We start from the raw sequence: 15,307 nt of genomic DNA on the forward strand, positions 1-15,307 counted from the left end.
ACACACGTGAGTCTGTCCTCAAAATCCTCTAACAGCAGAGACTACTCAACTTCCCTAACAAAGTTTTTTAGTGCATTTACTCATAGAGAAAAACTTTCTACTGCCTATTTCAAATCATCTTGCTACAATTTAACTTATTTTTTGGTCTGGCCGGATTTGAAGAACAACTTCTGTTTTCCATTCTTTGCAGCAATTTTTCTCTTCATCACCTTTGTATTAATTTAGGCAGTTTGCAAACAGATTCTCCGGTCTTCTCTAAATTAACCACATCCAACTATAGTAAGCTTTTTTTTATTCATTTACATCTCCTGTAGTCTTCTCATCATTCAATTTAGTCTAGCTCTACATATTTTCTTGCCGTGCCAAAGTGCATAGTATAGGCTACCTGAGGCTTCCCCAAGGGTGAGTCTTCTGAATGTGTAGGAGTACATCTCAGGTATGATCAGCTTGATTCACAATCAGTTTGTATTTCTGTGTACTTTCTTTTTGAAGGCCTACCTCTTCTATCCCTTTGTGTCCTAATCATGTGCAAACAGAGGCTTGTCTTTACCGCACTGCCGGATTTTTCCTTAAAATTTTATTTTTAATTCTAACACTGTAGTCCCTCACATCATTCTGGCATCACCTACACAGGTAACCAAATGCTTTATTCTAGCACCTATTATACTAAAGCAAAAATTAACAAAAAATATTAATTCTGAATCCAGGAGAGTCCTGACTGGAACCCAGTGAGCAGAATACCATTCCAATTTGACAGTGAGTCCACGGTAACCAGTATAGTTTTCTCATCAGCTGCATATTTTATTGCAGCTTTAACAACAGAATATTTATCTAGCTTATTTAGCAGAATGTCACACACAAAAGTATTTTAAAAGTCTTACTAAATCCAAGATACGCTACATTTATCATTCTCTCCTACTTACAATACCTAGACTGTGTTAAAGAACTGATCATAAATCACAGGAACCACTTTTTCTTTCTTTATTTTCCCCTACGCTTGGCATGATACAAAGGCAAACACCTACTCCCCACTTCCCCCTCACCAGCACAGCGTATGAATATAACTTTTTACTTCCAGAATTCTGGACAAGTGGAACTAAACTTGGTCTTTTCTTCCTAAAATGGATTAATGGATTTTTGAAGATCAAATTCCTGCATTTAATGTCTATTTCCCAGTGCAAGCTTCTTTATTTTAAAGGTGTCTTTGTGTGTATTACCAAGACAGAATGATAAGCATTTCTGACAGTTCAGACAAAACTCTTACTCCATTACCATCCCACACCCCCTCGTAAAACAAAACGACGTGTTAGACATCAGGTTAATTTTATTTAATATAATATCCAAACATGAAATGCCCTGGTAAGATATGACTGGTAGATAAGTATACACAAATTGGTATATTTTTCCTATTACTTATTACAGCATTTAAATTCTTTAAGTTTAAAAAATATCTTCAAATGAAAACGCGCCTTAATAGATGACAAAAACCACCATATCTCAAGAAATTCAAAGATTATATATCAAAGTTACAAGTGCAATTGCATTTGAGCAGAATTTTTCAGAGCAAGTTCAAGATGAAAACGATGAAGGATGTCAACACACTGCTACTGTAGATTTAAGAACTGGATCGGTACCATTTGTAGATCAAAATACTATGTCTGCATCTACCAGGATATATATGGACGAAGACGAAGATCTCAGCTGTCATGCTGTGTGATCAGTTCTTCATTCCTTCCCCAACTTACACAACAATTTCTTATATGTATTGTGAGGAGGTAAGCTTGTCCTGAACACTGCCAGAGAAGTAAGCCAAATAAAACAAACGTCTGCATATACTCCACTTTTTCCTTTAAAATCTTTCAGAAAGCCATATAGGTATAGGTCTATTTGCTCAAGTGTCTCAAGTCAGAAACAATTAGTTCATACTAATAAGCATAAAATATTTTTTTCCGTGGCAAATCTATTCCTAGAGAATAGCAAGTCTCAAGTGTTTTACAGGTCTCATTATCACTGAACATTTTTCTCTCCTTTTTTAGGAAACAATCCTTTTTACAGTAAGGTCTATGTACAACATGGTGTTCCATATAGAAATGTTCTTATCAAACTGCTTATAAGCAGAGTGGCAGGCGGGTGGCAAACCACTGCTCATTTCATTGGGTATCACCATAGAGGAACACACAATATTTAAGTCCCACAGGCTTCTGTCACTCTTCAGTGAATCCAAGCATTGTATAACATCATTTGCCAAGGAAGCACAGGGGAGAAAGACATTACTTAATAGGACAATTCTGACAAGACATTTATCCGGGATTTTTCAACAATGCACATATGAAATGTTCCTGATTAGTGCAAAAAAATGCAGGCAAATTAACTACCTTGTCAGTCCAAAGAACAAACCAATCAATTACATTCTATCCAAGCCTGACAAGCAAACTCAAGTTTTGTCATAATAAGCTTATAGCAGAGACAAGGTAGTTGTTCTCCTTTACTTTAGGTACTCTATTGAGAGCTTTATCCGCATTTAAAAATCATTTTATAAAAGAGGTTTCCACGATTGCCTCCGAGGATGAGTTGTGGCAGAGTTGTGTCTCATGAAGGGTATCTACACAGTAAAGTGATAAGAAAAAAACATTAACATTGAAAGATCATAGCAGCTCTGCTCTGTCTTATGAAACATTTTAACAACACACTAAATTCAAGCAATGCGTATGCTCAGATCCAAGCAGTTTAAGACACTCATACCAAACTTACAAGAGTCTGAGTGTCACAACATTAAACTGAATTCAGTATAGCATCCTTCTTACTTTTGCTCAATACAGCTCAAAGAACAAAGGCAGTCCATCGTAAGACAAAGAAGACAATTTTCTTTCTTCTCTCTTTTTTTTAATCATAAAAGCAACAATTTAATACAAGGAGACTTCATGCTAAAGCTAGAATTTTCCTGAGATTTGAAACCCACACAAATAAGGCTATGGGATTGACTACACAACAAGCACAAACAAGATGGCACTGCACTGCAACCTTAAAATGGCTTGTTTTATAGAGTAGCATTTGAAAGAATTTAATTCCTAGGAAAAGTAAGGGAGGATTTCTTTCACAATGCAATGTAATAATGCAGTGCTTTAGTCACTTCTGAAACAATGTCTTTGAGGCACTAATTCAAAAGTTTTAACAGTCTTTTTTTTGCTATCTGTTCTTCCTGCCTTTTAACACTCCCAGGACATATGTACATCTCAAGGATGCTTTTTTTTTCCCCAAATATATATAATTTTAAAGTGCTGCCTCTCCACATTTAAACTCTTTAAAGTTCTTTGCAATACAGCAAATTAATGTAACTGATAGCATTGCAAGATTTTAAGTAGGAAAACAAATATCCATGTTGTCTTTAAGCTGTACTGGCATATAATGCACATACATTTTCAAAGATCTATATAAAGTGTCTACAGCATTTTTTTTTCTACTAAGGATTTTGAGCCTAAGAATTAGAGGGACAGCAAGGAAGCAGTATATGTAAATCCATTTCAAGTCACATTTCATCTCTTACTCAGGACAGAATTACAATTTTCAATCACGTGTCCTGAACTGCAATACCACAGCCCAATTTTGAACTTCTTATAACTGAAATTGAGCTAGATAATTAAAACACCTTTCATTGTGATCTTATTACAACCCCCTACGCTTAGTGAGAGCAACTGGGTTTGTTCTGATCACTTCAGAGTGGGTGTGCTTGACTGGGGTGTATATTCAAGTGCAGAAACACGAAGGGTAATATCAGCAAACAATTCAAGATAAGCTCAAGGCCTTTGTGCCACGTCTATCCTCTCAGCAACAGCATGAGTAGCTGCAACTGTGCCACTGGGGTCAGGCCATCAGAGTGTGATGGGCTATGCCCTACCCGGGCTAGCAAGGTATGGACATGAATTCAGCAAATAAAAACAAGGCTTTGTTTCTGTTTCTCAAATTGAGTTTGTGTCCATGTATACGGACACTGTATACTTATACATGTATACTTATAACTGTATTTATGTATAAACAAATTTGTATTTCTACATTATTTTAAAATTATATTTAGGTAAAAATCCATTTACAAATGAAACAAACTTCATAGTTGTACTAATAAAATAGTAAGTTAAATTTTAACAATAAGCTCAAAGTAATAAAGACAAACACGGCTCAGAGGAAACTTGTAACTATAAGGCCAAGATCCTCATGTTTTGTAGTATTTTAGGTAAGGCTGTAAGAACACAGTCATCAAGCAGGAAAGGTAACTAACTTGTACCTGCACTAGCAACTCCTATGGTATTTGTCTTTCATTGTTATTGATAACGACATATCAAGTGATTTTAAAGAGTATCATATTTACTGATAGGTTAAAGGGAACTTACTTTTTAAATGGTTGGACATTTTTGCCACTACTACTGCTTTTAAAATTTGATTTCACATCATTTCTTTTACATGATTGAGGGTTACCTTCACTTCACATTTCCAAAGTATTATTTAGTTAAGCAGTCACTACTGTTTACACACAGTTCTAACCAGCATCACACTGGTAAAAGACAAAGGAATATAAATGGGTAAATGTAATACCTTTGTTAAGCTTGTAACCTACAAACTCATCTGATAACTGACTACTGATTTTGATGAACTACTTGGGAAACACTTTTTATTCAACCCCACTGATGACACATTGTCGCATTGATGACATCTCTCATATTCCATCCTCTGCTTTTGCTTTTCTCTCACCACTATATACCATCTCCCAAACTGCTCTCATCCAAAGGGCTGCTCCCCTTCTATATACACAGTCCTGACACTTACTCAAATGTGATGAAATGCAGTATAGAGGTTTTATACTGCTTTGAGGCAACTAAGCATCCACTCTCATTTCTGACTACAGCAGCCTGAGCTGCCTACAATATCTGTACTTGCATTTTCTGCCTTATAGTTGGGAAAAGGATTTACTGAACACAAAGACAGTGAACAAAATCAAACAGCCTTCCTTTCTCACCAACAGATAGAACAAATAAGAGATAGAAAAAAGCATTGCAGGTAATGATGTAATAGATGCTTTTCAGTGGGGAGGTTCTCAATTGCATATTTAATCCTTTAGAAGAACTGTTCTCTCCCAGCTCTCCTTCATTCTAGAACTAAAATACCTATGAAAGCACTTTCCTTCAAGTTTTGGTACAAAGGCAGACAAACTTCAACCTCCCTCACTCTCCTGAAACACCCAGGCATGACTGGAATCTGCATCCTCATTTAAGTAAATATTATGCAGTGGGGTGAGGTGGTCTATGAGTAGGTGCACATTTCCTTTTAAAAGGAATTTACAGCACAAGAAACCCCACAAATTCTTTCAATGCTTTCTACTGCAATTGCTAAAAGGTCTCTTCTTTCGTGTAAGTTACTGAAAAGTGAAAATTAAAAACAAATATAATGTTCATGTTAGTAGTTTTGATCCTTGTTCTTTTTTTAGCCATTTTAATACTGGCTTTCATCAGGTTAAAAACCTGCTGTGAGAACGATGTTTGTGGCTGCTAACTGGGCACAAGTGAAATCTGTTTGCAACAGTAATGTAAGCTCAACTTCTCTTCAAAGGTCTGAAAACAGGAAACTGCATAGCTTACATTATTAGTACTCTCTCACCAAGACAGTCATCAAGCCTAGAGAGGGATTTGGGTTATTTGGGAAAAAGTTTAATGAGCTAAGATGGTAATGAAAGGGGGGGGGGGGGGGGGGGGAAATACAGCTATTCAATTATGGAGGAATGCTGACAAAGACCAATTTTAGAAGGCAAGGAACCGTATCTGCAGCAACCACCAAGGAAGGTGATAAAAGTAATATGCATTTTTAAAATTCAGGTGCACCTCTTGATGCCAGGAATTAATATGTACCCACCACAACTCCATTAAGTGGATGAGAGTTAAAGAGCCTTTTAAGTTGGAGGAGGGGGAACAATAAAAAAACCACCAAACCCCCAAACCCATACCCCAGAACAATGATGAGCAATGTGTCTTGTAGACACACTGTTAATGACTTTAATTCTTCTCAGTATTGACCAAGTTATAAATATTAATAAACACTTCCTGAACAGTCACAGATTTCCATTTGCTAATATAGACATCAAATAGGCCATAAAAAAGTTATCTACAAGACAGAATGTCGCAGAATCTCAGGTACCACTGGCACAGAAAAGCTCTGCCTCGTTTTAATAACTGACACGTTGGAGCATAAAGTGACATTTTGAGGTGGTCACTGCACAAACACGTTGACTGAGGTAAACAGATAAGACTAACCCTGGTCCTGATTCACAGAATTCTGTTCTTCCAGTACTGCTTAGCCCACTTCAATACAAGAACACATTTTCGAAACTATTTCGAAGACTAGAAGAAACAACATACCCTACATAAAAGATTAAATAAAATATTGGTATCACGTATGTGAATTGGTTTCATTTTGTAATAAAAGTGTCATTTTCCTTCATTCTGCACTGTCTTTGTGAATACAGGCTTCTGAGAACCCACAGAAAATATTCAGTCAATACACTCAATACTCTACATGAAACCCAGCTTTCTCTTTTAAGAGACTGCATTTATAGACCTTGTCACAACAAGGTCCTTGATGTTATCGAAGCAATTTCAAGATACTTTAATCACTGGCAAAACTCAGTAACCTGACAAGAGAAATTTGGGCCAGGAAGATTTCAGTAACTTGAAAGGAAGGTTATTGACTGATGTAATTTCATTTGGATGTGACTGAATCCAATTGATCTGGTTTTTGCAATGCATATCTTCCCTCTGCAGCTGTCTCTATCTGATTCAGCGTGCAAGTGCAAGGAGTGACTATCCCTTTCCACTTAAAGCCAAACTCTTCTTTCCTCCTGCTAGTCTTTTGAATGAGCACACGAGGAGAGCATTTTCAAGTTTAATCTTTGTACTAACTGTAAGAAAAAAAAAAACAACCTCAGATGAATACCAATCCATTAATACAACCCAATCTTGTGGCTGCTAGCATACTCATTATGTAGTTAGAAAAACAGGTTGTAGAACATAGTATATTATTAACCAAAATACTGAGTTAAGGCTTGCATAGCACGAGGTCATATGACAGCACAAAACTAATTCTCAATCCCAACTGCACAAGATCATATCATCTACACTTTAACAGGGTGTACATATTTTCAGTTTAGTACACAGAGGCATTAGCATAATCATTTCTAAGCATGGATATGATATGTATTAAATCATATCTTCCCATACAAGTTTGGTTTACAAGTTTTAACAGAAGAGAGCTGTAGCAGTAGGAACTTCACTATTAAAATTAAGCATAAATCTTAAAGAAAAAAAAGAAGTGGTGCAGATGAAGAGTTAGCAGTCTTGAGGAGAAATGAGTGGGCCACTATCCAGAGATCCTGCTCATGTAGGTTGCTGCACCGCTTAGCTCCAGACACCTTGTTTACATTTCATCAGGATACAGGGGGAACACCGATACACACCTGGGACTCAGTTTCACACTTATCAGCATATTCTTTAATAAAGATTTTTCTCCAAAATTCATTACAACTTTTTTGACTTGAGTCATTTTGTCTCTCGTCTGGGAAGCGATCTTTTTTTCAGATACCTGCATAACTGAATATTGATGAATGACATAATCATCACTATATGACAATAAAGCTGTATCTGAAGAAGGATACAGAAACAGATGTTGCCAGCAAGATGCAGTTGGCAGGTCAACTTTAAGTTATATAACAGAATGTCATGAAAGTTCTCTCAGTTTAATCAATAAATGACTAATAGCTGGAATATAAATTCTAAATGTTAAGCCTAATTACTGCCTGGAAAAAAGGTGTGGTTTGAAAAAGAAGCCTTTCATCAAGATTCCAAAAAGAAATGCAGTCTTCAGTTTTAACATACAACAGACTTTTATGTTAAAAACTATTTTAATATTCTAAACTGCTTTTCACTCTTTAAATGACTAAAAGTCAGCTTCTGTAACACACTGCGATGCAGGGTAAATTTATCAATGGCACATTGGTACAAATAAACTTATGTTATAAAGTCAGTAAGGTAAAATACAACTAAAATTGACATAAAACAGTGGAGCTCAGCAGCTTAGTGCACTATCTCCAATGTAATGCCTTTACCACATACTCAGTTTTTCCTCAGCCTTCTTGGTTTTGAAAGCAAACAGATGGGAAGTCTTATTAAATGCATATCTATCCTGACAGCAAAGTTACACATCGTGTTTAATTATTTCACCCAACAAGATAGATTGAACATGCAAAAATGTCAAAGCAACAAAAGAAAAAGGCAAAGGCAATACAAGAGTAGAAATTAAAAAAGCTATTCTATCTACAGAAGTACACATCAATGTAAGGACAGGATGCTTTAATTTTGAATTCTGTGAAAGTTGGTCTTCTAAAATAAAACTCTGTACTTCTAAACAATTGAAACATAATTTTCAAAACATTTCTGATCCCCTACGTAAGTACACGTATGATTTGAAAAGGAAATTTTTGCTTTACAAGAAAGCCATCTGGTATTTCCTCGCAGAGACAGGGGTTTATTGCCCCCTTGTTTTTGTTTTTAGTTCCTGAAGGTTGAATAAACTAAAACAGAAAATTAGGAAAGTACTTTTACTGCTGAACTAAGTTGGTCTTTACTCACCCAGCTTGTCTTAGGCTGTCTGTGCACACAAAACCTGCTTGACCCACTGAACACTGGCTAACTGAATTAAAACAAAAAATTGTGAGCTTTCTCCTGAAAACCTAACTGGCAATGCAAATGGGGCTAGGAGTCCACTGCTAACCCTTCAGTGCCTTCCCAGCTTTTTAAAGACGATATAAGTTCTGCTATAATTCAGTTTTTATGTCTGATTTATATATTTTAAAAGTTTTAAGAGTTTTAAGGTATATGTAGTGGCAGGAGCATTCAGGACTGCTCTGATGGAGTGTGTGTCCCAGACATGCCCATAGAAACATTTGCAAAGAGAACCTACAATCCCACCCTTTAGCATCAACCACTCCACCTGATCCCAGAGCAGGCTTCAGATTTCCTGATCATAATAGTCACAGCGTAACTTCCCAGAAAAATTCTCTCTTGCATTAACTGTGTTTAATTAGGACTTGATCACTAAATTCAACAGCATAAACTCAAAAATATTTATATTTCATCTATTACAAAATTTCTTTTTATTATAAGTAGTTATTGTAAGAACAGTGTATTCTTTCTTAAATACTATATAAACATATTAACATAGGACTACTTAAGTAACAAGTAAAAGTAGATCATTAATCATAATAATACTTTAGATGTTACTATGTTGATTTTTAAGTAATATAATTTTAAAAATACTTTTTTGGAAATATTTTTGTGAGTTGGCTCTATCACTGGGGGCAGTTGTCTTTTGAAAAGAAAACCTAAATTTCATTGCAGTGTCTAAGTTTTAACACTCAAATACACTGCAGGTGACCCAACTGCAAAGCCACTGGACTGCACTATTTCCATCCTGATGTTAATGAAAATGCAGGCCTAAGCCAGTAATATCACCATCAGTTTTTAGTAGTTAATTGATGTTTGTGAAGCATTTAGAACCTCCTTTGTGACTTCGCTATGTTAAAATCTAAGCACAACTATCAGAGTACTGCAAAACAAGCCAAAGTAGGAATTCTGTCTTCCCACCCAGCTGTTGCATTAAGCATATGTCTAATAAGAAACGTGAGCTGTCCCACTGTAGGTAAGAGGCTTCACGTAACCATTTTTGTCTGTTCAGTCTAAAACACAGATTCAGGGCTAACAGATGGGTATTGTTTCATCCTTTTTGAAGTAATTTCTTCTTCAAGACATTTGTAAGTTGGGTTTTCTCCCCTCCCAAAACTCTCCCACTTAGGAAGCCTAAAGCTGTAGCAGTTCTACTGTGAGCCACTCACATCTCCACAGCATCACATGGAACCTCTTTACCAAACTGATGTATATCATAGCCCGGCTTAAAATCTGTGATGCATTTCTTGCTATGACTGAGAAACACAGAGATAACTTAAGATCAGGTTTTATTTATAGTTTAGATTGAAAAGATTAATAGCACTACTGAAAGTCGCTTATCAGAGCATCGTGTCCAGAAAACAAAGGGAGGTCTAAGTACAGTCTCTTATCATTGTCAGAGTTTAAAAATTGCAGAATTTACTACTTCTTCATCAGAAATGCTACAAAAAGCTGTATTGTGGCCTTGAAGAAGAAACAGTGGCTTGTCAAAGGAACTGCTAGGCAGAGCCCTGCAGGTGGCTGTCATGAGGAGGGAGGTTATCAAGTGACAGGAATGATTTTTAAATGGAAATGTACTCAGAATTCACAGAGACCCATCATCCCCTTGTACAAGAGATGAGGAAATCCAGCAGTTCTGTGTGCTTAAGCAAGAGGATTCTTACTCCACTAAATATGCAAAATGAGTGTCAGTAACCCATAAATGGAAACAAGTACAAGTTACACAGGAAGAATATGAAAGGATGCTTGAGCATTTACGGATAAAATTAAAAAGGCAAAAGCCCGAATGGTTCCAAAGAGAAAGGGAGGAGTTCTACAAGAATGTTAGTAGGAAAAGGAAGTTCAGACAAAATATGTATTGGATTTCAACTGGTAACACAGAAGGGTCTGATGTACTTGATGCCTTTGATGCCAAGGCAGGTCTCTGATAACTGAAGAACGCCAAGACATGTCCATCTACACAGCTAAGACATGCCATTTAAAAAAAAATGTAGTAACAGAGACCTCTGAAATCACAGGCTGGTCAGCCTCACCTCTGCCCTAGTAAAGGTCAAAGACCACATTCTCATGGGATCAATTTTCAAACATGTGAAGGGAAGAAAATAACCCAGAGCACTCAGCAAAGATTTATCAAGGATAAATGGGTCAGTTATGTTTGAACAACCTTATTTATTGCTCTCTATGATGAATGAAGAACAGTGGCGGTAAACATACCATCGTGTAGTTGGCATAAGGTTTTTCATAGAGCCTCTGAAGAGCATTTTCATTACTAAATTAAGTACAAGGCTGGATGAATGGGCTGGAAGCCAGCTGGACTGATGGTCTCAAAAAGCAGCAGGTAATAGCTTGAGATTTCGATGGTGTCCAATAACAGACACAGTACCACAAAGGGTGACTTGGGGGCTAAAGGAGTTCACTAAAAAAATTAAAAATCATCATAATAAGACAAAATTCACCCTCTGCAGCTTTATAAATGGCAGTAAGTTAGCAAGGGTGGTTGACAACTTGAACAGCAAAGCTCCAATCCAGAATCTGATTGAAAAATCTTAAGGACTAGACCAGCACATAATCATGAAGTTCATCAAGAAGGAGAATGCATGAAAAGGGGATTAACTCCATGCACTCAATGTAGACTAAGAAACAACTTGCCAAGTTGCTCTTGGCCCTGCTAAAAGGACCTGAGGGTTAAAAGAGTGTCAAACCCGCTATGACTGAACCAGGACCAGCAAATCAAGGGAGGTTACCATTCCTCTCCACTTTGAACTAACAAGACTGCACCTAAAATGCCATTTCCAGTTTTGGGCCATCCAATTTAAGAGAGAAAACAGAGTCCAATTAACAACCGCAAAGATGGCAGAGAGGTTGCAGCGTACAACCTACAAGGAAAGGCTGAGGGAGCTGGCCTTCTTAACATTGGAAAAGAGGATGTCAAGGAGCAAGGTAGAAAGAATGAGCTGCAACCCACAACAGCCTGAAGGCCAAGTTACAGAGACAGTGCAGCCAAACTTCCCTCATTAATGATCAATGACATCACATGGGTTCGGAGCAACAACCTGTAGATTGGGAGCTTCAGAGCAGACACCAGCAGAAGTTTTTTCATTGAGAGGAGCTGTGCAGCAAGCTCTAAGGGTCCTTAGGAGTCTTTAGTATGAGAATGGTCAAGGAAGAAATCATGATAATTTGTTCAAGATATTAAAAAAGTTTTCTTTTCAGGTATTGGAAAAGTAATCCCTACATCAAACATTAAGTATCGCTGACATCTACAATCAGGATAGGAAGCAGCTATGTTGGAAAACAAACCAAACCTGTGATGCTCAGTGTCTGGATCAGCAAAGGATTTCTGTCAGTTACAAGGAATAATAAAAAAATTTACTAATCCCTCCACTTACAGACAGCATCCGCTGTCCTCATGCCAACGCTAGATTTTTAAGAAGTGTCCAAGACTGATGTGCAATCAGTCTAGTTGCACAGTAGTAGTAAAATATTGTGCCACTGACACCATCCTGAAATTCAATTGTATTTGTCATAATAAAGGCCTTTTTCTTCAACTGAAAGGTGATTTTATATTCTAGATATCAAGAATATAACTTAGATACTATGGACATTTCACCAAGTAAAACCCAAGAAAGGTTACGTCACAAGTTTTACAACTGTAAATGTACAGCTGTAGTCATCACAATTTAAAAAAAACCAAAACAAACAACCCAAACCAACCCCCCTACATTAATATTCGTGTATATTTACAACTCCACAATAAAACCTTTACACTTGAAATGGCTTAATTAAAAAGTTCCCAGATGCATTTATAAACAAAATATAAAGTCAGTCAGAAAAACATGGTAAATGTAATGCATTCACTTGCCCATTATGTACACATCATAGATTACATTGTAATTTCATAATTAATTTTCAGTCTTAATTTTAAACTTTCTAAAACAAAAATGACAGATCTCTAAGTAAAAAAGGACCAAGAATAGAATAAATATGAAATACACAAAACCAGGAATTATGGTTTCCTCAGATTAGTTTTGGAATATGCAAATATTTAGTAACAATTCTTCCAACTGAAGCCAGAAGTTAGCCAATATACATAAACAACAGTTAAACATTTACATAATAAACAAGCTATATACAAAAATCATCATACAGCACTTCTCCAAAATCACTTAAAATTCAAGTATCATAAATATATCTTAAAAGCAGTGGCACAGATTAGTCGTATTATAAACAAAATCTGTTATAGTATTTAGGATAATGCCAGAAGTTTAATAAAACTCTATTAAGATTATGTTCTATTTGTGGAACTCTGTGCTACTTATTATATAAATCATTTTCAAGAGAACTAAAAAAATAAATCAGTGAAATAATACCATGATGTACATTGTAACATCTTTAAGATTTTTCTTAAACACTATAAAAAGGGGTCTCAACAAAATGAATTCATTATGACAAAAATGGAAGTGAAGTGAGTGTCCGCAGACTTTCAGCAATGTCAGTACCACGTAAGTGCATTCAGCAGGTACGTCAATGATATAGCGTAGGTAAGGCATGAAGTGCAGTTTGGTTTCAACTGAATCAAAAGATGTAACTTTTTTCGATAGGAAAATACATTGTTTGTAACGTATGTTCTCATTAAATTACATCTTGGCAGTAAAATCTATATAAAACAAATCCAAAGGAAAACAAACCAGTAGGTTGAACTGACGCTTCACCCTGTGCCATGCTGGGTGAATCAAATAATTTTTTCCAGTTTTACCAGTCTCCTAAATTTTTGTTAATGCTGCTGTTGGGCACTTTCAGCCAGATCTGTTCCACAGTCCACTTCCCTCCGCAACCCATCAAACTCCGCATTTAGTCCAGGCAGAAATGAAACTGCTTTTAAAAGCAATTAGTAACAGACTTAAATGCATTTCCAACAACATACCTAAATGAACTTCTATCTTCAGAACATGAATTTGGGGAGAAAAACAGGAAGTTAAAAAAAAATTATGTCATTCTGCATGACTTTGGAACAACAGAGAGTAGACGTAGCCTTTAAGTTTATTAATGGTCATGGTCATTCTGAAATGGCCTTGTACCCCGCTACTTCCCTTTCACTACTTTTTTTTTTCTCTCAAGAAAACAATACAGAATATAAATTCACTGACCAACTGGAGTGATGGACTTAACAAAAGGTAAAAATTATGGATACAAAGAAGTTACTTTATTTCAAGAAAATAGTGCTTGAATTTGTGACTGCAATTAACTGATTTTGGAATCTCTCCTTTCACACTTATTTTTTAAGAACAGAGGAAAACTAAAATATTCCAAATGAGGCCTTGACTATTTTATCTATTTTTTAATTAATTGGTCAAGATAAGTGAAATATAGCATGTAATATCAAAGAAACTATACAAAAACTTAAAACACTGAATTTCAGCCAAAATTCCCTTATTTACAGAGGATTACTATTCAGCATGTATTTGATTAGTTAAGTCATATACCAAACATCTTCCTGCATTTAAAATAGTGTGTCTAAGTATGCAAACTGAATACAACGTAACTATAATTACATAACCAATGCTAATTATTGTGTAGCACTATCTTTTCACTAATGGTTTCTGTACATAATTAAAAAAAAAAAAAATATTTTCGTGTTCAATACACCCATCTCAGCTTCACTGACTTGACCAAAACAAAACTCTACTTTCCATACAGGCTTCCTACCCACAGCTTCCTCTAAAAATAGTTTCAGTATCTCCCCTCCTTCAACTACCACCCACACAGTTTTCTTGTTCTAGAATCTTTCCCTAACCAACCCAACTTCCTTCTTTCAAGTCCTGGAGCTTAAAAAATCCGGATTTTTCTGCCTCTCCAGATCAGCTTACCACTGCTTCTCAATTGTTTCTGCGCATTTATCATCTAAACTCAGGTCCTTCCCCAGCCCACCCACCCCAGTCCCACTGCAATCTCCATACTTGGTTGTGTGGACCAGTCTTTTTGCCCAGACAACCACAGCTCAAGCAGTTTATCTGCCTATAATCCAAGGCCCTGTTTCATACAGTACATCTACATGAATTTTGGCTTAGCTTTACTGAGGAAACAAGATGGAACAGTACAAAAGCCAAACTCCGCTAGATAAGTATAGATTTGCATTGTGACTAATGATTTGAAATGGTACACAATGGTGGTGACTTAAAGGCAAAAAAACCCCCAACCAAAACCCAACTGAAAATACAGTGCAGAATGGGAAGATGGCAATCAGCAAGATAAGGATCAGTGTGGTCCGAGGAATAATAGAGGCTGAAACATCTTCACCTTAGCAATGACTGCTGACCAGCAAAGATTCATCAGACATCTGCTGTATGTGTGATAAATCTTAGCCTAGCGACATACTAGTCCTCACCATGAGTAACTGCTGTATATTTTTTAGTTACATGTATCCTGCTTGCAGCTCTCTGCATATGCTGAGATAACTAAAGTGACCCAGAAGGAAAGTTACACATCTGCCCATATTCACTACCCCATTTTATTCTCCTCATCTGGTGTGGCACTTGTGCACTCTACAT

At 36.4% G+C, this 15,307-nt stretch overlaps 1 protein-coding gene across 1 annotated transcript in view; it reads right to left on the bottom strand.

Moving 5' to 3' along the window:
* PHF14 (PHD finger protein 14) overlaps positions 1-15,307 on the bottom strand; it is a 162,991-nt gene that overhangs the window by 63,021 nt on the left and 84,663 nt on the right. The gene's annotated exons all lie outside the window — the stretch shown is intronic.

The sequence above is a fragment of the Gallinula chloropus genome, assembly GCF_964237585.1.
Source record: "Gallinula chloropus genome assembly, chromosome: 2".
Classification (NCBI taxonomy): Eukaryota; Metazoa; Chordata; class Aves; order Gruiformes; family Rallidae; genus Gallinula; species Gallinula chloropus.